The sequence below is a fragment of the Pseudophryne corroboree genome, chromosome 1 (genome assembly GCF_028390025.1).
Source record: "Pseudophryne corroboree isolate aPseCor3 chromosome 1, aPseCor3.hap2, whole genome shotgun sequence".
In the NCBI taxonomy this organism is placed as follows: Eukaryota; Metazoa; Chordata; class Amphibia; order Anura; family Myobatrachidae; genus Pseudophryne; species Pseudophryne corroboree.
In genome coordinates, this window is record NC_086444.1 from 250,327,260 (window position 1) to 250,351,030 (window position 23,771).

The following is a 23,771-nucleotide window of genomic DNA, read 5'->3' on the forward strand; positions in this document are numbered from 1 at the left end:
CGGCATCACCAGGTATTCATAGTGACCCGACTGAGTGCTGAAAGCCGTCTTCCACTCATCCCCAGATCTTATTCGGATGAGGTTGTAAGCTCCCCTAAGATCGATTTTTGAAAAGATCATGGCGGAGCGTAACTGATCAAAAAGCACAGAAATCAATGGCAAAGGATAGGTGTTTTTAACCGAAATCTTATTCAAAGCCCGAAAATCAATACATGGTCTGAGTGACCCATCTTTTTTCTCGACAAAGAAAAAACCTGCACTCAACGGAGATTTTGAAGGCCTAATAAAGCCTTTTTTCAGGCTTTCCTGAATGTAATTATTCATGGCTGTGGTTTCTGGCTCAGACAGGGCATATAATCTCCCCTTAGGCAAAGTGGCACCTGGTACTAACTCTATCTCACAGTCATAGGACCGATGGGGAGGCAGAATGTCCGCATTGCCTTTGGAGAACACATCGGCAAAATCTTGATATTCTATAGGAATAAGTTCTGGGACGACTGCCGCCACCCGGACTGGATGGGAAATACATTTCTTAACACAAAAAGGACCCCATTGGGAAATCTCCCCAGACCGCCAATCTATGGTGGGATTATGAAAGGCAAGCCAGGGGTGACCCAAAACTACAGGAACTGCCGGACAATGTGTAAGGTAAAATTCTATGTCTTCAGAATGTAAGGCCCCCACTGTCAGTAATACTGGAGGTGTGCGGTGAGTAATTATCCCATTGGAAAGCGGACCCCCATCCAAGCCGTGCATGGTGATACGTTTGTCTAGTGGTATCTGTGGAATGCCTAAAGCCTTAGCCCAAGCCAAGTCCATAAAATTTCCTGCAGCTCCACTGTCGATGAAGGCCGACACCAATGAACTGAGACTGCCAAAGGAAATCTTAACAGGAACTAATAGAGAATCATTTGAGGAGATTAGCTGCAGACCCAAGTAAACCCCCTCACAATTCACTTGGTCAGAGCGTTTCCCGTTCTGGCAGTTGCGAGCAATATGTCCCTTACCACCACAATACAAACAAAGACCAGAACTTAATCTTCTGGTTCTTTCCTCTGGAGACAGCCGGGAGAGACCCATCTGCATGGGCTCCTCGACGTCCTCAGGAAAGGTATAAACACAAGGATTAGGCCTAAAAGTTGTTCCTCTTTCAGCCCTCCGCTCTCGGAGACGACGATCAATTTTAATAGCAAGCTCCATGAGTTTGTCGAGAGTCTCAGGAGCGGGGTACTGAAGGAGACTGTCTTTAATAAGTTCAGACAAACCGAGGCGAAACTGACTGCGCAGGGCTGGGTCATTCCAGCCACAGTCGTTAGACCAACGGCGAAATTCGGTACAATACACCTCTGCTGGATTTTTACCTTGTTTAAGGGCACGCAGGTGACTCTCAGCTGATGCCTCTCTATCTGGGTCATCATATAACAGGCCTAACGATTTAAAAAAGGCATCTACAGATAACAAAGCAGGAGCATCTGTTCTTAACCCAAACGCCCAGGTCTGTAGATCACCCTGGAGCAACGACATAACTATCCCAACCCGCTGAGACTCAGTACCAGAGGAACGAGGCCTTAAACGAAAATAAAGCTTACAAGCTTCCTTAAAATTAAAAAAAATATTTTCGGTTACCCAAAAAACGGTCGGGTAAATGCATCTTTGGCTCTGGGACCACACTCGAGGAGGCTCGCAAAAGATCTTCCTGCAATTTCACCCGAAGAGTAAGGTCCTGAACCATCTGAGTTAGTTCATGAATTTGGTTAACCAAAAGCTGACCGGGATTTGGCCCTAACCCTGCCGGATTCATGAGGCCGAATTTTACTCTCACCAAAACAAAAAATGGAAAAAATAAACCCCTTTTATTTTTAATGTTTTGGGCCGGTGATAATGTTATGATCCAGACACTCAGGTCAGGGGAGATCTTATACTGTGAGACCTGAGTACCAGGATGTAATGCTGGAAAGGGGAAACGGAATGGGAATAGCCCCTGGCGCTCTACCTCCGTTGTCTTACCCGTGCTGTCAGTTCACTCTTGCGAGACTATGGTTTCTTGGGCCCATGGCAGCCGCGTTTGAAGGGCGGATTACGTCTGCCCAACTCCGATGCCCCCTCAGGTCTTAAGGAGAGACAAAGAGTGAACCGAGGCAGGGTAATAACAAGGGGCCCTCTAACTAATCAACAAGGCCAGGGGCTACTGGCTAACCTGAAACTAAAAGTATGCGCGGCTTACCGCCAGGGAAAAGAACAACAAAAATAATCCACTTGTCCACTCTCCTACACGGCACCGCAGAGTACCGGAGAGGACTATGGAAGCGGAAACCTCCGCAATGCTCCAATGCAAGAAAATAATACTAAAGCGGCCTAGGCCGTAACACGCGGCAGGGCCGCCACTCACGAAACAAAGTGGGAACCTAAATCGACTGCCACAGGTAAATGAGGACCAGGAGAACTCCTTGGGACCAGATGACAAACTCCAAGATTCAGGGACTCAGAGAACTGGAGAGACCGGACACAGCAGACCAGGAACAGACGTTCACCAAACATGAGCAGCATGCAGGAAGCTATCACCGGCGTCTGTGTGAGGCACTGAGGAGGCATTTAACAGGGAACCCTCCAATAAGAGCACAGAGCCTAATTACAAAAAATGTCGTGCAGCTGCCTTGCTGCACGACCAGAGAACATGTGTGAACACTTTAATTAATCAATCCCTGCAACGGGGAACGCGGTCCGCCTGTGGCGTCCCCGTTGCTAAGGTCCCAGCGGCTCGGCGCGCCCAGCGTCCTAGCGTTGCTAGGGACCTGGCGGCTCAGCACGCACGGCGTCCCTAGTTGCTAGGCACCGGGCGGGCAAGGAGGAGGGTGCAGCGGCCGCGGTCGTCGCTCGGAGATGGACCGTGCGACACCACGGACCGCGGCGCCTAACACAGTAGTCCATTGCTCTAACTCTGTGTCGTCAAGTATACTATCCATCCATACCTGTGCTGCATTTTAGTTGTGCGCAGTATATAGTAGGAGGACAGTGCAGAATTTTGCTGACCACCAGTATATATATATATAGCAGTACGGTACATTAGTCCATTGCTCTACCTCTGTGTCGTCAAGTATACTATCCATATGTGTGCTGCATGTGCTGTTTGGGGACTATTTTTTTAAGTGCCATCCTGTTTGACACTGCAGTGCCACTCCTAGATGGGCCAGGTGTTTGTGTCGGCCACTTGGGTCGCTTAGCTTAGACATCCAGCGACCTTGGTGCACCTCTTTTTTTCTTTGCATCATGTGCTGTTTGGGGACTATTTTTTAAATCTGCCATCCTGTCTGACACTGCAGTGCCACTCCTAGATGGGCCAGGTGTTTGTGTTGGCCCCTTGGGTCGCTTAGCTTAGTCATCCAGCGACCTTGGTGCACCTCTTTTTTTCTTTGCATCATGTGCTGTTTGGGGACTATTTTTTAAATCTGCCATCCTGTCTGACACTGCAGTGCCACTCCTAGATGGGCCAGGTGTTTGTGTCGGCCACTTGGGTCGCTTAGCTTAGTCATCCAGCAACCTCATTACAAATTTTAGGACTAAAAATAATATTGTGAGGTGTGAGGTGTTTAGAATAGACTGGAAATGAGTGGAAATTATGGTTATTGAGGTTAATAATACTATGGGATCAAAATGACCCCCAAATTCTATGATTAAAGCTGTTTTTGAGGGTTTTTTGTAAAAAAAACACCCAAATCCAAGACATACCCGAAATCCACAAAAAAATTTCAGGGAGGTTTTGCCAAAACGCGTCCGAATCCAAAACACGGCCGCAGACCCGAATCCAAAGCCAAAACACAAAACCCGAAAAATTTCCAGTGCACATCACTAGATGTGATACACATATGCCCCCAATAGTGCTGTGCCAGATCCACAATTGCCCCCACAATGCCAGGTATACAAATGCCCCCACAGTGCCAGGTATACAAATGCCCCCACAGTGCCAGATCCACAAATGCCCCCACAGTGCCAGGTATACAAATGCCCCCACAGTGCCAGATCCACAAATGCCCCCACAGTGCCAGGTATACAAATGCCCCACAGTGCCAGGTATACAAATGCCCCCACAGTGCCAGGTATACAAATGCCCCCACAGTGCCAGATCCACAAATCCCCCCCCCAGTGCAAGATATACAAATGCCCCCACAGTGTCAGGTATACAAATGCCCCCCACAGTGCCAGGTATACAAATGCCCCCACAGTGCCAGATATACAAATGCCCCCACAGTGCTAGATCCACAAATGCCCCCACAGTGCCCCCCTACCCCACCGTGCTGCTTACCGCTGCTGCTCCATCCGGCAGCATGTCTCGGGTGTCAGGGGGTCAGGACAGGGAGGAGAGCGCGGCGGCGGCGTGTAGGACTTCAAACCAGCCACCGGTTTGTGAGCATATCAGAGCTCACGGACCGGCAGCGGTGGCTCCTGATTGGCTACCGGTCCGCGAGCTCTGATTGGCTCATGAACCAGCAGCTGGTTTGAAGTCCTACACGCCGCCGCCGCCCGACATAGCCGTGCTCTCCTCCCCGAATCCCACAAAAAAATTTCAGGGAAGTTTTGCCAAAACGCGTCCGAATCCAAAACACAGCCGCAGACCCGAATCCAAAGCCAAAACACAAAACCCGAAAAATTTACGGTGCACATCACTAGATGTGATACACATATGCCCCCAATAGTGCTGTGCCAGATCCACAATTGCCCCCACAATGCCAGGTATACAAATGTCCCCACAATGCCAGGTATACAAATGCCCCCACAGTGCCAGGTATACAAATGCCCCCACAGTGCCAGGTATACAAATGCCCCCACAGTGCCAGATCCACAAATGCCCCCACAGTGCCAGGTATACAAATGCCCCACAGTGCCAGGTATACACAAGTGGTCCTACACGCCGCCGCTGCCCGACATAGCCATGCTCTCCTCCCTGTCCTGAAAGCTGAGACACGCTGCCGTTTTTTCGGCATGTTTCTCTGACACAAGTGGGTGGGACGGACCAAATGGCTTTGCGGGCTTTATACGGCCCGCTGGCCGGAGGTTCCCCACCCCTCATATAGAGTGTTGAATTCCACCTCGTTATCACCCCTTGCTTAAGTTGATGGCAAGGCAGGTTCTGGAGTGTTTGCTGGCGCTCCAGTCTTTGGCACGCAGTGGCAGAATGACGAAAGTGGTCCACAATTCTTGGGGCCACTGACAGCATCTCCTGCACACCCTGTCATTTTTCAAAAAATTCTGCACCACCAAATAAATTGTATGTGCAAAACATGGGACATGCTGGAATTTGCCCAGATGTAATGCACGCACAATATTGGTGGCATTGTCCGATATCACAAATCCCCAGGAGAGTCCAATTGGGGTAAGCCATTCTGCGATGATGTTCCCAGTTACCGTAAGAGGTTGTCAGCTGTGTGCCTCTTACGGAAAGCGGTGATACATAGTGTAGCCTGCCTAGGAACGAGTTGGCGTTTGCGAGATGCTGCTACTGGAGCCGCTGCTGTTGTTGCTGCGGGAGGCCATACATCTACCTAGTGGGCTGTTACAGTCATATAGTCCTTAGTCTGCCCTGTTCCACTTGTCCACATGTCCATGTTTAAGTGGACACTGGATACAACCGCATTTTGTAGGACACTGGTGACTCTTTTTCTGACGTCTGTGTACATTCTCAGTATCGCCTGCCTAGAGAAGTGAAACCTAGATGGGATTTGATACCGGAGACACACTACCTCAAACAATTCTCTAAGTCCCACTGAACTAATGGCGGATACCAAACGCATGTCTAACACCAACATAGCTGTCAAGGTCTCAGGTATCCTCTTTGCAAAAGGATGACTGCTGTCATATTTCATCTTCCTCACAAAGGACTGTTGGACAGTCAATTGCTTACTGGAAGTAGTACAAGTGGTCTTTTGACTTCCCCTCTGGGATGACGATCGACTCCCAGCAGCAAAAATAGCAGCGCCAGCAACAGCAGGCGTACCGCTCAAGGATCCTATGGAGGAATCCCGGTTAGGAGAGGACTCCTCAGTCTGGACAGTTACATGGCCTGCAGGACTACTGACATTCCTGACTGAGGAGGAAGTTGACATTGAGGGAGTAGGTGGTGTGGCTTGCAGGAGCTTGGGTACAGAAGGAAGGAGGGATTTAGGTGTCAGTGGACTGCTTACGCTCTTACCCAAATTTTCATAATTTGACACTGACTTCTGATGAATTCGCAGCATATGACGTATAAGGGAGGATGTTCCTAGGTGGTTAACGTCCTTACCCCTACTTACTACAGATTGACAGAGGCAACAGATGGCTTGACACCTGTTGTCCGGATTTGTGGAGAAATAATTCCACACCGAAGAGGTGGCTTTTTTGGTAGTTTGCCCAGGCATCACAATGGGCTTCTTCATCGCACGAACAACAGGTGTCTCCCCCGGTGCCTGACTTAAACAAACCACATCACCATCAGAATCCTCATCGTCAGCTTCCTCCTCAGTGCCAGCAACACCCATATCCTCATCCTGGTGTACTTCAACAGTGACATCTTCAATTTGAATATTAGGAACTGGACTGTTGGTGCTCCTTCCAGCACTTGCAGAGGGCGTGCAAATGGTGGAAGGAGCTACCTCTTCCCATCCAGTGTTGGGAAGGTCAGGCATCACAACCACTGACACACTTGGACTCTCTTTGGGGATTTGTGATAACATCTCAGAACGCACAGTTCTTTGCTGTGCTCTTTCCAGCTTAACTCTTTTAATTTTTCTAGCGGGAGGATGAGGGCTTCCATCGTCATGTGAAGCTGAACCACTAGCCATGAACATAGGCCAGGGCCTCAGCCGTTCCTTGCCACTCCATGTCGTAAATGTCATATTGGCAAGTTTACGTTTTTCCTCAGATGATTTAAATTTCTTTTTTCGGTTCTTTTTACTAAACTTTGGCTTTTGGGATTTTACATGCCCTCTACTATCACATTGGGCATCGGCATTGGCAGACGAAGTTGATGGCATTTCATTGTCTATGTCATGGCTAGTAGCAGCATCTTCAGCACTAGGAGGAAGTGGTTCTTGAGCTTTCCCTATTTTATCCTCCAAATTTTGTTCTACATTATTTTTTGGGAGTTATATAAGACAATATGCGGCACAGGAATGACTGGAATGACTGATGGCCAGGACACTACCACTGGTCTGATGCAGCACAACACAGCAACACTGTAAGGGACTTGTTGTTGCTATTATTATTATATGGCAGCAGTGGACATATAGCAGCAGTGTATACCACTGTGACTGCCTCGTCACTGGAATGACTGATGGACAGGACACTACCACTGGTCTGATGCAGCACAACACAACAACACCGTAAGGGACTTGTGGTTGTTGTTATAATTAATATAATACTGTAGCAGTGAACATATAGCAGCAGCGTATATCGTCACTGGAATGACTGATGGACAGGACACTACCACTGTTCTGATGTAGCACAACACAACACTGTAAGGGTATTGTGGTTGTTGTTGTTATTATTATTATTATTATTATAATACTGTAGCAGTGGACATATAGCAGCAGCGTATACCACTGTTACTGCCTCGTCACTGGAATGACTGATGGACAGGACACTAGCACTGTTCTGATGCAGCACAACACAACACCACTTTATACAGCTACACTGGATATATGGCAGCAGAGGACACCAACACTGTGACTGGCTGGACTGATGCAGCACAATACACTGACTACACTGGACTGAACAGCACAACACAGCACCACTTTATACAGCTACACTGGATATATGGCAGCAGAGGACACCAACACTGTGACTGGCTGGACTGATGCAGCACAATACACTGACTACACTGGACTGGACAGCACAACACAGCACCACTTTATACAGCTACACTGGATATATGGCAGCAGAGGACACCTACACTGTGACTGGCTGGACTGATGCAGCACAATACACTGACTACACTGGACTGGACTGAGCAGCACAACACAGCACAATACTTGCCACCCCACTTTCCCACCCCCACAAAGATACTGAACACTGAGGACACGTCCTCTTAATACACTCTCCGAGACTGGAGTGAAAATGGGCGCGACGCGCGACTCCTTATATGGAATCTAAGTCCTGCGAGAATCCAACAGCGGGATGATGATGTTCTGCCGCGTTCGGGTTTCCGAGTCAGGTGGGAAAACCTGAACCTGGCTCAGACCCGAACTCGGAAGGCATAGTCCGGTACATGATGTACAGATGGGTCCTCCGTTATTATGGCTCTTTCTGCGCCTAGACGGAGGTTTAGTCACGCCTATGCGATAGCTTAGGTTGCTGAATTTAATCACGGACAGGCGTGTTGAGACGCGACTAGATACTTAGCATACAATACACATCTCCACCACTGAGCGGCTAATGCCCAACTAATCGAGTACTTTAGATCGAATAGTGGCGGATTGATCTACAAGCTGTGGCAAATGGTCAGTGACGACTGTAATGTTAATAGATGGTGACCAATGGTCAGTCGCAACTAATGTGTGAAGGAACAATGTAGCTCATTGACTTTAAAGTATGTACAGTGCACTAAATACCGTGCTTTTGAAATATGATCGTCCGAGTCCCCTAAGGCATAAACCAACACCAATGGGAAGGAATCGCTCATTGCAGTACTTTTACACATGAACTTGTGAATCATTCATGAAGTGTCATGGGCTAGCAATGAAGATTCCCGCCTCCCATGCTGAGAGTTCTGGGTTCGATTCACAAAGTGCCAACCTTTTTCTTTTTTTGTGTTCCCGTGACATTCACTTTATAATTATTCTTTTTCTGTGTAATACAGTACATTCAATGGAAGGGTGCACACAGGTTTCACATAAATCAGAGTAAATCTGCAGGAGTGACTCATTCCGCTATATACTGTACAATACACAGCGGTAATGAGCACCCGTTGACATACAGTACCAGTAAATATAAATTAGTGTATTCTGATGCAACAAACTGTTCGAGCAACACATTACTGTAGATCGTCTGCGTTTGTGTATTGTACGTGACCTGAACTCCCTCCCTGTCTACTGCATGAACTGTGCAGGCTCCCAGGGGGGAAGGGCAATGGGGGTAGGGAGAGGCAGTGGAAAATACTGTGCCTTTGAAATACATGTATGAGCGTCCGAGTCCCCTAACACATAAACCAACACCAATGGGAAGGAATCGCTCTTTGCAGTACTTTTACACATGAACTTGTGAATATTTCATGAATTGTTATGGGCTAGCAATGAAGGCTCCCACCTCCCACGCTGAGAGTCCTGGGTTCGATTCCCAAAGTGCCCAAAAAAAATTTTGTGTTCCCGTGACATTCACTTTTTATTATTCTTTTTCTGTGTAATATATTCAATGGAAGGGTGCACACAGGTTTCACATAAATCAGAGTAAATCTGCAGGAGCGACTCATTCCGCTATAGACTGTACAATACACAGTGGTCATGAGCACCCGTTAACATACAGTACCAGTAAATATTAATTAGTGTATTCTGACGCAACTAACTATTCGAGCAACACAGTACTGTAGATCGTCTGCGTTTGTGTATTGTACGTGACGTGAACTCCCTCCCTGTCTACTGCATGAACTGTGCAGGCTCCCAGGGGGGAAGGGCGATGGGGGTAGGGAGAGGCAGTGGAAAATACCGTCCCTATGAAATACATGTATGAGCGTTCGAGTCCCCTAAAGCATAAACCAACACCAATGGGAAGAAATCGCTCTTTGCAGTACTTTTACACATGAACTTGTGAATATTTCATTAAGTGTCGTGGGCTAGCGATGAAGGCTCCAGAAGCTGCTTGTGCCCCATTTGCCTAGTTTTCCTATGCCTAGTGCCAGCTCTGTATATTACAATAGAATAAAAAATAGTGTCAGGGAAAAAAACACCTCCTGACAGATACACAAGCTCATGTCTAAATGTACAGTAAGCAAAGATCCCTTGCCATTGGTTTTATATTAAGCCCTAATGGCTAGGGGACTTGGCCGCTCACTTACTGTACTGTATTGTATCCCTGACTTCAATAGACTGCACTTTTGCTTAAACTCCTTGTTTTGCATCTGTATACAGTACACTATACAGTATTTATTTATTGATCATTCTACGGGACCTCATTGCCACTGTGTATTTTAGCTAGGGGATTGTGATGCTCCCTCAGCATTGGCCCATAGTCTGCAAAACCTATGCCGTCGCTCGCTCCATAGCTGAGTATTGCCACAAGGCGGGGGTTCACGTGCCTTGGATATTTTGTCACTTTGCAATGCAATCGAGTTCAGTGTATTGTTATGTGCATAGACCTCGCTTACCCCTATCGCCCCTGTGTACTGTATTTTAGCTAGGGTATTGTGACGCTCCTTCAGCATTGGACCATAGCCTGCAAAACCTACAGTATCCCGTTGCTCGCTCCATAGCTGAGTGCTGCCACGTGGCAGGGGTTCACGGGCCTCAGACATTTTGTCACTGCTATACGATCAAGTCCGGTGTATCATTATGTGCATAGAGCTCACTTATCCCTATCGCCCCTGTGTATTTTAACTATGGGATTGTGACGCTTCTTCAGCATTGGACCATAGCCTGCAAAATCTATGCCGTCGCTCACTCCATTCCTGAGTGCTGCCACAGGGTGGGGGTTCACGTGCCTCAGACATTTTGTCATTTTGCAATGCTATTGAGTTCGGTGTATCGTTATGTGCATAGACCTCGCTTATCCCTGTTGCCCCTGTGTATTTTAGCTAGGGGATTGTGATACTTCTTCAGCATCGGCCCATAGCCTGCAAAACCTGTGCTGTTACTTACTCCATAGCCAAGTGCCTCCATGGGGCAAGGGGTCACAGGTGGTAGCCATTTCAATTGAGTCTGCCCTGCTACAGAATTGTATAGTATGTGTACCGTATGGTGCATAGAACCTTAACAGTAGAAATGCTCCTGCAGCTTTGCCCTGCTTTATGTAAAACTTGTGTGCACACTTGTATTGAATGTGAAAGTATACTACAGTATGATAGATATTAAAAAAAATAAAGTGTCTGGAAGAAACTAACATGCATTCGTACTTTAGGAATTGAACCCGGGACTCTAAGCAAAGGAAGCGGAACACTTCCCCACTCAGACACTTCGCCGCCGACAGATGAATAAATCCATTGATTTTGATTATGCCGTAATGGCTACGGGATTAGGATGCTAACAGGCAACAATGTGCATGTAACACGTCTGTTTGCGTCTGTGTACACTACTGGTTTTATGTTGATTTATCTGACTTGGATGCTCACATATTCCAAAAGTACTGTAAATGGACCATACTGTGGCTTTATCATGTTTGTTTGCATCTGCATATGCTGTACTATTTGCGTCTGTACTGTATATACTGTTATATACTGTATGAAATAATGTAGCGTAATGAGTCGCACTAGTAAAGTAGTTCTTACTATGTATTTCAGTATTGTATTTTATGGGAGACCACACGCATGCACAGTGGTGATTGTAAAAAGTGACATCTGGTGGATGATCGCAGGTATTACACTTAAAGGTAACGACAAACGCTCTGTGCGCCTCCCTGTGACTAGGCGTGCCTCTCTGTGACTAGGTGCACCTATCTGCACCCAGTTACGCTGCGTATGCCTGATCGCAACTAATGCCTCAGCCAGCCAAGATAACGGAGGACCCATCTGTAAGAGGGAGAGGTGCCTAGATTGTTAACATCCCTACCGCTACTTACTTTGGCCTCAAAACTGGCACAGCTACCTTGACAAATGTCAGGATTTATTGTATGACCTTTTGGTCTTATGCCCAGGCACAATATTGTCCTTCTTCTTATCACTGTCAAGAACTGCCACTGCTGGCTGACTTAATTGAGACAAACAACATACGCCTCCTGAATTTTATCAACTTCTACTTGTCCAGCACACAGTTTGAGAAACCACTGGTCTAAGCCATCACCATCCTTACTTTTGCTTCTCTATGATTACAGTGTCAGAATTAGGGATGAGCGGGTTCGGTTCCCTGAGAACCACACCCCTAGAACTTCACGCTCCGATTACGGATCCGAGTCCGACTCAGGTTTTCCAGCCAGACTCGGAAACCAGAATGAGGCAAAATGTCATCATCCCGCTGTTGGATTCTTGTGGGTCTTGGATTCCATATAAGGAGCCGCACGTCACCGCCATTTTTACTCCAGTCCCGGAGAGTGTAGCGAGAGGACGTGTCTCTTCAGTGTCTGTGAAGAAAAGTGGTGTGGCGTGTGGGGTGGCAACCTGCTCTTTTGTATCATTCCAGTGGTGCTGTGTTGTGCTGCAGCAGTCCAGTGGAAGTGTCTTGTGCTGCAGCAGTCCAAAGGTGGTGTCCTGTGCTGCCATATATCCAGTGCTGCTGTATAAGTCCAGTGCAGTGGTGCTGTCTTGTGCTACATCAGTCCAGTGGTGGTATCCTGTGCTGCCATAAGTCCAGTGGTGGTGTTTGGTGCTGCCATAAGTCCATTGCTGCTGTATAAATCCAGTCCAGTGGTGCTGTCTTGTGCTGCATTAGTCCAGTGGAGGTATCTTGTGCTGCATTAGGTCAGTCACTCCAGTGGTGGTGTCATGTGCTGCCATAAGTCCAATGGCGCTGCTGTATAAGTCCAGTCCAGTGGTGCTGTCTTGTGCTGCATCAGTCCAGTGGCGGTGTCCTATGCTGCCATAAGTCCAGTGGTGCTGCTGTATAAGTCCAGTCCAGTGGTGCTGCCATATAAGTCCAGTCCAGTGGTGCTGCCATATAAGTCCAGTCCAGTGGTGCTGCTTTATAAGTCCAGCATTACTGCCATATACGTCCAGCAGTACTGTTGTATATGTCCAGCGGTGCTGCCATATAAGTCCAGTCCAGCAGTACTGCAGTATAAGTCCAGCGGTACAGCCGTATAAGTCAAGGGGTACTGCCGTATAAGTTCAGTGGTACTGCCATATAAGTCCAGCGGTACTGCTGTATAAGTCCAGTCCAGCAGTACTGCCATATAAGTCCAGCCATACAGCCGTATAAGTCCAGTGGTACTGCCGTATAAGTACAGTGGTACTGAAATATAAGTCCAGTGGTACAGCCATATAAGTCCAGCGGTACTGCTGTATAAGTCCAGTGGTGCTGTCCTGTGCTGTATATTATTTACTTCAAATAAAGGGGTTATTAATATTTAATCCAAATAATTTGTACAGGGTTTGTCCTGTGTGGTGTAAGGGTACGCTCTCCTGTGCTGCATATTATTATAGTAACTCCAAATTAAAAGGGTTATTATCAAAATAATTTTTACAGGCTTTACCATGCGTGTGTGGTTTAGGGATATGCTCTCCTAGGCTGCATATTATTATAATAACTCAAAATAAAAGGGTTATTATCCAAATAATTTTGACAGGCTTTGCAGTGTGTGTGTGGTTTAGGGGTACGCTCTCCTGTGCTGCATATTATTATAATAACTCCAAATAAAAGGATTATTATCCAAATAATTTCTACAAGGTTTACCCTGTGTGGTGTAGGGGTATGTTCTCCTGTGCCGCATATTGTGTTATATAACTCCAGAATAATAATAAAGAACAAAAATTTGGAGGATAAAATAGGGAAAGATAAAGAACACTTCCTCCCAGTCCTGAAGCTGCTGCCACTAGTCATGACATAGACAATGAAATGTCATCAACGTCGTCTGCCAAGGCCGATGCCCAATGTCAAAGTAGAGGGCATGTAAAATCCAAAAAGCCAAAGTTCAGTAAAATTACCCCAAAAAAATTAATTTAAATGGTCTGAGAAGAAACGTAAACTTGACAATATGCCATTTACGACACGGAGTGACAAGGAACGTCTAAGGCCCTGCCCTATGTTCATGACTAGTGGTTCAGCTTCACATGACGATGGAAGCCCTCATCCTCCCGCTAGAAAAATGAAAAGAGTTAAGCTGGCAAAAGCACAGCAAAGAACTGTGCGTTCTAAGGTGGTATCACAAATCACCAGGGAGAGTCCAAGTGTGTTGGCGGTTGCGATGCCTGACCTTCCCAACACTGGACTGGAAAAGGTGGCTCCTTCCACCATTTGCACGCCCTCTGCAAGTGCTGGATGAAGCACCCACAGTCCAATTTATGATATTCAAATTGAAGATGTCACTATTAAAGTACACCAGGATAAGGATATGGGTGTTGCTGGTGCTGAAGAGGAAGTTGACGAGTAGGATTCTGATGGTGATGTGGTTTGTTTAAATCAGACATCAGGGGAGACAGTTGTTGTCCATGGGATAAATAAGCCCATTGTCATGCCAGGGCAAAATACCAAAAAAGCCACCTCTTTGATGTGGAAATATTTCTCCACAAATCCAGACAACAGGTGTCAAGCCATCTGTTGCCTTTGTCAATCCATAATAAGTAGGGGTAAGGACGTTAACCACCATGGAACATCCTCCCTTAAACGTCACCTGCTGCGCATTCATCATAAGTCATTGTCAAGTTCAGAAACTTTGGGTAATAGCGTAAGCAGTCCACTGACACCTAAATGACGTGGTTTTATTTGTTTGAATATTATTTCTCTGTGAGGATGAGGAAGTAAACACTGAAAGGGCGGGAATCTGAGGATGAGGACGACATCTTGCCACTGTAGAGCCAGTTTGTGCAAGGAGAGATTAATTGCTTCTTTTTTGGTGGGGGCACAAACACACCAATCATTTCAGACACAGTCGTGTCGCTGAAATTATTGCAACATAAGGTACTTAATAGAGAGCGCTTAAATTCCAATCACATTTATTAGATATATTAAAAAGTAAATACAGGTTGAGTATCCTTTATCCAAAATGCTTGGGACCAGAGGTATTTTGGATATCGGATTTTTCCGTATTTTGGAATAATTGTATACCATAATGAGATACCATGGCGATAGGACCCAAGTCTAAGCACAGAATGTATTTATGTTTCATATATACCTTATACACACAGTCTGAAGGTCATGTAATACAATATTTTTAATAACTTTGTGTATTAAACAAAGTTTGTGTACATTGAGCCATCAAAAAACAAAGGTTTCACTATCTCACTCTCACTCAAAAAATTCCGTATTTCGGAATATTCCGTATTTCGGAATATTTGGATGTGGGATACTCAACCTGTATAGATAAAAATAATCACATTTATATACATAAATTAATCATGTATGGCACTTAAAAAAGCTGAAAGACACCTCAATTGATACTGATAAACTGTATGGCTCCAAAGTATTCTTAAAGTTCATAAATGTATAGGCAGTCCATAGCCATATATTATGTATCTTAGTAGGCTAGTTTGGCCAGAATTACTTGATATCCAGTTATTTATATATCCTAGGAATTCTTTGTGTATAAGGATATATACACTGACTATAGCAAATTTGCTGTTATTGAGAGTCCAGATATTTAAATGGATACAAAAACTGCAGTCATTAGATCCAAAATATCCTGATGTGTGCACTCACCAGGACCCGGTATTAACCATTTGCCGCTCTACTTCACTTTTATACTGCTGGCGTAGTATGGGGTTTATACAAATTACAGTGACCAGTAAGGTCAGTGCAATGTTTTCACCTCACCTCGCCGCAGGCTGGAACGTGATGCTTCTTATTGAATGGAGCGGCCGACGACTGTGGCTATACACCGCAAGCTGTATCTTTAGCCGGAACAAAGCTGGATATGTGGTCTCAGTATGCTCGAGCCAGAACAAACCAAATGTGGTAGGACAGCCCCCGGCTGAGATCACCTGTCATACGGCTGTGATGCGCCCGTGTGTAGCTGGATATCTGGAACAGGTGGAAGCCAACAATCCAAAACAATCAGTTTACTCTCAGCACCAGTGCCAGTTTTCTTAACATGTTTCTCCGTTATAGCATTAGAACGGTTTCATCAGAAGGTATGTGCCTGTGGTCCACATTCTGCTTTTTAAATAGAGTCTCCTCCAATAGTATGATCCTGCTCATTATAGGGTACAGGTGTGCCACAGGTGTCACATGCATATAGAATCTCATACCTAGATACTTATAGAGTTAGAACGGGAAAATGATAAGGAAGTTAAAATATTTGATATAAATCAGAAAGCTAATAATGAGTTCAAGAAAAAAATCAAAATTCTACCCTATGCAGTATAAGAGTGGAATGATCGAAACATTCTATACTCTTACTTTGGATGGTTTGAGAGAGATCTGTGGAAAGAAAAATAAGCATAGAGACAATCTGCACAAAAATGAAAGGAAAGCCCTTAGAAACCTTATGAAGGACAAATCTATAATAATCAAGAACGCAGATAAGGGAGGAGGGACGGTAGTGCAGGATATAGCCGTTTATGAAAAGGAGGCGTATAAGCAGCTTGGAAATAAAAATGTTTTACTCCAAATTATCATATAACCCCACTTCTGGGTTTATGTGTGAATATAAGACACTTTTGGACGAAGCACTGGCAAATGGGGCAGTGTCCAAACAGGAATTTCTTTATTTATTTGAACCACATCCTATTATACCCACTTATTATCATTTACCAAAAATACATAAGTCCCTCACTGCACCTCCCGGGCGTCCCATTATTTCGGGTATAGGGTCTCTCACCACTAAGTTATCATCCTTTATTGATTCTTTTTTTACAGGCACATGTGGTCTCACTCAGATCCTATATTAGAGACTCTATGCATTTCTTGGAATTATTATCTACCATTGTGTGGCAAGAAAATTATATCTTTATCACTTGTGACGTGGAGTCACTTTACACGAATATTCCACACAAAGAGGGAGTGGAGGCAGTTGAAAGCTTCCTTCTCTCTGATGATCTTAGTGAGGCCAGACGGAAATTTGTTTTGGATGCTATCACTTTCACCTTGACTCACAATTATTTTACTTTTAATTCACATTTTTTTTTGCAAATCCTTGGTACTGCCATGGGCACCAAGTTGGCCCCCAGCTTTGCCAATCTTTACATGGGCAGGTTTGATAATCTTCTCATCTGGCCATGTGCAGCTGGGGTGGGCTTGGTGCTCTATGGCAGGTACATAGACGATATGTTTTTCATTTGGGAGGGAGATCTGCTTTCAGCACATAGATTTGTGGAATATTTGAATCAAAATCAGTTTGGATTAAAACTCACCAGTACAATACATGAGACTAGAGTTTCCTTTTTGGACATTGCCCTAGAAGTGAATTATGGTCATATAACCACATCTACTTTCAAAAAAGAGGTGGACTGCAATAAATGTTTAAATTATTCTAGCTGTCACCATTTACCATGGCTTAGAAACATACCAAAAAGCCAATATATGAGACACAGACGCAATTGTACAGATATTGCAGAATATGATCGACAAGCTCGTGATCTCACCCTTGCACTTATAGAACAAAACTATCCTGAGAATTTGTTGAATGAAGCAAGGGAACAAGCTAGAGAGAAAGACCGAAAATCACTGTTGACCGTTAACAACATTAATCCCATTCCTCCTCAGGAAAATATTGAGCTTAGATTTATAACTAAATATAATTCCAGCTCAAGAGAAATCAAATCCTTGATTAAGAAAAATATGTCCGTCTTGAAGGCAGATAAACTATTAGTACTGCTGTTAGAAGTAGAACCGCAGATTGTTTTCAAAAAAGCGAGAAACCTGCAGAGTTATCTTACCCCCAGCCATTATGTTGGTACATCTCAAGCAGTGAAAACAGACAAGACATGGCTTAACCATATTCCTCTGAAAAATGGCTGCTTTAGATGCGGTCGTGTAAAATGTATAACATGTAAACATATAATACATAATAGCACACACTTTCGCTCGACAACCTATAACACTGTATTTGAGATTAAGGGACATATTGATTGTAATGCCACATACGTGATCTATTTGATCACATGTAGATGTGGTGTGCAATATGTGGGTCGTACCACTAGAAAACTTAACATCAGGTTCCTAGAGCACAGATGAAATATATTGAATGGTACAAGAACACACAGTCTATCAGCACATATCAAAAATAAGCATCAGGGTAGTCTGGATGGTCTAGAGCTAGAGGGGATTGAACATATACCAATAACAGCCAGAGGAGGTGATAGATATAATAGATTAAGTAGAAGAGAGGAATTTTGGATTTTCTCTCTAGGCTCTCTATCTCCGCTAGGTCTAAACGATAACATAGAAATGAACAACATATGAAGTCCAAACTGTACATCTTGGAATAATAAGAACATTCTAATAATGGGTGAGATAGAATTTGGATAGATAGATGTTGTTACATAGCTGCTTTCGGCTCCTGAGTCTCATGCGGTTTTCTCTTTGTATCTTCTTGTTTGGAAAAGGACACTTTTAATTGGGAGAGCTTTAACATCATGTCCTAACATTGATAAGTAGTATTTATAAAAAAAAAAATGTTAATATTAATTTTTGCTGTTCTGTTTTTCTTTATAGAGTCTTTCTTTTCTTCTATACTTTTTCCTAAAATCTTCCTTGTGGCTATAGAGCTATTATCTATATAAAAACTTCTCTGGTAAAGATCAAGAAGTATTTCTATCTTAGGTTGGGTCTTCTAGAGAAGAAGTTTGCTATATTGGACCTTCTTTAGAATATTTTCAGTATTCAATACCCTCAGATCCTAATCTGGAAAGTAATGAGTTAAATAAAATAACATGCCCTTTAAAATAAGTGGAGATATAGTATCCAGTAAGGAGATGTGGGTGTTTTTTAGGTTTATGGCGGTGGTTGTATTTAGACCAGACAAAGGTAGTGAGTATTGTGATAATGCAGAGAAAAATGGATGTGATAATAACCACAAAAGAAACAAAAACAGCGATGTAGTAACAATTTCTATGAAAATAAAATATAGTGGTAAACTAAAAATTAAAAATAATTGTGAGAATGGGTTTTGAACCTGTGTTGGGGGATTGCGGGTCGGTGTCTCTGACCATTTGGCCATAATGGCTATTAATAAAAAGTGATGTCTCACATCCATTTGTCTCGCAGACTAGCTGCAATTAGATTTAGCTGTTTTAAGTTCACGCGTTGCCATTGATAATATCGATATGAAGTCTTTTTTAATAACTAATTCTTAATGATGAACATGTATGTAATTTATTTATTATTATTTGTAAGATACTATTATATTATAATTAATTGGAATATGGCTTTTAGAATATATTGTTAAACCGAATACTAATCTAGGTATGAGATTCTATATGCATGTGACACCTGTGGCACACCTGTACCCTATAATGAGCAGGATCATACTATTGGAGGAGACTCTGTTTAAAAAGCAGAATGTGGACCACAGGGACATACCTTCTGATGAAACCGTTCTAATGCTATAACGGAGAAACATGTTAAGGAAACTGGCACTGGTGCTGAGAGTAAACTGATTGTTTTGGATTGTTGGCTTCCACCTGTTCCAGATATCCAGCTACACACGGGCGCATCACAGCCGTATGACAGGTGATCTCAGCTGGGGGCTGTCCTACCACATTTGGTTTGTTCTGGCTTGAGCAGATTGAGACCACATATCCAGCTTTGTTCCGGCTAAAGATACAGCTTGCGGTGTATAGCCACAGTCGTCGGCCGCTCCATTCAATAAGAAGCATCACGTTCCAGACTGCGGCGAGGTGAGGTGAAAACATTGCACTGACCTTACTGGTCACTGTAATTTGTATAAACCCCATACTACGCCAGCAGTATAAAAGTGAAGTAGAGCGGCAAATGGTTAATACCGGGTCCTGGTGAGTGCACACATCAGGATATTTTGGATGTAATGACTGTAGCTTTTGTATCCATTTAAATATCTGGACTCTCAATAACAGCAAATTTGCTATAGTCAGTGTATATATCCTTATACACAAAGAATTCCTAGGATATATAAATAACTGGATATCAAGTAATTCTGGCCAAACTAGCCTACTAAGATACATAATATATGGCTATGGACTGCCTATACATTTATGAACTTTAAGAATACTTTGGAGCCATACAGTTTATCAGTATCAATTGAGGTGTCTTTCAGCTTTTTTAAGTGCCATACATGCATAATTTATGTATATAAATGTGATTATTTTTATCTATATTTACTTTTTAATATATCTAATAAATGTGATTGGAATGTAAGCGCTCTCTATTAAGTACCTTATGTTTGTATATTGACTATAGTTTAACCCTAGGCTATTAAGTGGGAGCAGCTTGTATAATTGCCTGGTGATTAGTATAATTCTTAGCCATTTATTGATGAATTGGTGATCTAACCACTAACTGTTGCGCCTGGATTTTTGTTCACTCACTGGTACACATGGGAACATCAGAAAAATTCTGGTGTTTCCCCTGGTACCTGTGAGCACACAAAATATAGTGTGCATGTCCTATTTATACAACATAAGGGTGGATGGGAGGGCCCAATGACAATTCCATCTTGCACCTCCTTTTCTTCTTCGAATTATGTGCTCTTTGGGGCTTAGTTTTTAAAAGTGCCATCCTGTCTAACCCTGCAGTGCCACTCATAGATGGGCCAGGTATTTGTGCCGCACACTTGGGTCGCTTAGCTTAGTCATCCAGCTACCTCATTGCACCTCTTTTTCTTCTTTGCATTATGTGCTCTTTGGGGCCTAGTTTTTTAAAGTGCCATCCTGTCTGACACTGCAGTGCCACTCCTAGATAGGCCATCTGTTTGTGCTGCCTACTTGGGTCGCTTAGCTTTGTCATCCAGCGACCTTGGTGCAACCTTTTGGCCTAAAAACAATATTGTGAGGAAATTAATGTTATTGAGGTTAATAATAGAGTAGGATCAAAATTACCCTCAAATTCTGTGATTTTAGCTGTTTCATTGGGAGTTTTTCAAAAATCATCCAGACCTAAAACCAAAACCCGAGAGGTCGGTTTTAGCAAAACCAATCCAGATCCAAAACACAAGCGGGAATCCAGATCCAAAACCAAAACACGAAACATTCCCACCGCACATCTCTAGTCAGAATTAGAAATATCAGACTCAGACATAGTACTCATGGACACTCTTAGATTTTCCTTGGGGATTTCTGAAGTTCATGAACACACAGTTTGTTTTTCAGCCTTAGTGTTCTTTTTATGCACTGATGTGTTTGCTTTAAAGTAGAGATGAGCGGGTTCGGTTCCTCGAGATCCGAACCCCCCCGAACTTCACCCATTTTACACGGTTCCGAGGCAGCCTCGGATCTTCCCGCCTTGCTCGGTTAAACAGAACGCGCCCGAACGTCATCATCCCGCTGTCGGATTCCCACGAGATTCGTATTCTATATAAGGAGCCACGCGTCGCTGCCATTCTCACTCGTGCTTTGGAGATTGAACGGAGAGGATGTGGCTGTGTTCTCTCCCTGAAAAGCTCCGTAATCTGTGCTCAGTGTGCTGCAAATATCTGTGCTCAGTGTGCTGAAAATATCTATGTTCTCTGCCTGAAAACGCTCCATATCTGTGCTCAGTGTGCTTCAAATATCTCATCAGTGTGCTGCATTGTGGGGACTGGGGACCACCAGTATATAATAATTATAGTAGTACAGTACAGTAGGCCATTGGTGTATCTTGCAGCTCTGTGTCACTGCAAGTATCCATTCCATATCTGTGCGCCATTTTTGTGAGCAGTATATATAGTATTACAGTGCAGCATTTTGGTGACCCAACAGTATATAGTTGTGTACAGTAGGCCATTGCTGTATCTTGCAGCTCTGTGTCACTGCACGTATCCATTCCATATCTGTGCGCCATTTTTGTGAGCAGTATATATAGTATTACAGTGCAGCATTTTGGTGACCCAACAGTATATAGTTGTGTACAGTAGGCCATTGCTGTATCTTGCAGCTCTGTGTCACTGCACGTATCCATTCCATATCTGTGCGGCATTTTTGTGAGCAGTATATATACTAGTATTACAGTGCATCATTTTGGTGACCCAACAGTATATAGTTGTGTACAGTAGGCCATTGCAGTATCTTGCAGCTCTGTGTCACTGCACGTATCCATTCCATATCTGTGCGGCATTTTTGTGAGCAGTATATATACTAGTATTACAGTGCATCATTTTGGTGACCCAACAGTATATAGTTGTGTACAGTAGGCCATTGCTGTATCTTGCAGCTCTGTGTCACTGCACGTATCCATTCCATATCTGTGCGGCATTTTTGTGAGCAGTATATATACTAGTATTACAGTGCATCATTTTGGTGACCCAACAGTATATAGTTGTGTACAGTAGGCCATTGCTGTATCTTGCATCTCTGTGTCACTGCACGTATCCATTCCATATCTGTGCGGCATTTTTGTGAGCAGTATATATAGTATTACAGTGCAGCATTTTGGTGACCAACAGTAAACATATATAGTACAGTAAAGTAGGCCATTGCTATTGACATATTACTGCCATATAATTCCACACATTAAAAAATGGAGAACAAAAATGTGGAGGGTAAAATAGGGAACGATCAAGATCCACTTACACCTCGTGCTGAAGCTGCTGCCACTAGTCATGGCCGAGACGATGAAATGCCATCAACGTCGTCTGCCAAGGCCGATGCCCAATGTCATAGTAGAGAGCATGTAAAATACAAAAAACAAAAGTTCAGTAAAATGACCCAAAAATCTACATTAAAAGCATCTGAGGAGAAGCGTAAACTTGCCAATATGCCATTTATGACACGGAGTGGCAAGGAACGGCTGAGGCCCTGGCCTATGTTCATTGCTAGTGGTTCAGCTTCACATGAGGATGGAAGCACTCATCCTCCCGCTAGAAAAATGAAAAGACTTAAGCTGGCAAAAGCACAGCAAAGAACTGTGCGTTCTTCTAAATCACAAAACCCCAAGGATAGTCGAATTGTGTCGGTTGCGATGCCTGACCTTCCCAACACTGGACGGGAAGAGGTGGCACCTTCCACCATTTGCACGCCCCCTGCAAGTGCTGGAAGGAGCACCCGCAGTCCAGTTCCTGATAGTCAAATTGAAGATGTCACTGTTGAAGTACACCAGGATGAGGATATGGGTGTAGCTGGCGCTGAGGAGGAAATTGACAAGGAGGATTCTGATGGTGAGGTGGTTTGTTTAAGTCAGGCACCCGGGGAGACACCTGTTGTCCGTGGGATGAATATGGCCATTGACATGCCTGGTCAAATTACAAAAAAAAATCACCCTTCGGTGTGGAATTATTTTAACAGAAATGCGGACAACAGGTGTCAAGCCGTGTGTTGCCTTTGTCAAGCTGTAATAAGTAGGGGTAAGGACGTTAACCACCTAGGAACATCCTCCCTTATATGTCACCTGGAGCACATTCATCAGAAGTCATTGACAAGTTCAAAAACTTTGGGTGACAGCCGAAGCAGTCCACTGACAACTAAATCCCTTCCTCTTGTAACCAAGCTCCTGCAAACCACACCACCAACTCCCTCAGTGTCAATTTCCTCATTAGACAGGAAAACCAATATTCCTGCAGGCCATGTCACTGGCAAGTCTGAGGAGTCCTCTCCTGTCTGGGATTCCTCGATGCATCCTTGAGTGTAATGCCTACTGCTGCTGGCGCTGCTGTTGTTGCTGCTGGGAGTCGATCGTCATCCCAGAGGGGAAGTCGTAAGACCACTTGTACTACTTCAAGTAAGCAATTGACTGTCCAACAGTCCTTTGCGAGGAAGATGAAATATCACAGCAGTCATCCTGCTGCAAAGCGGATAACTCAGGTCTTGGCAGCTGCATTGGTGTTAAACATGTGTCCTGTATTCACCGTTAATTCACAGGGAATTAGAGAATTGTTTGAGGTACTGTGTCCCCGGTACCAAA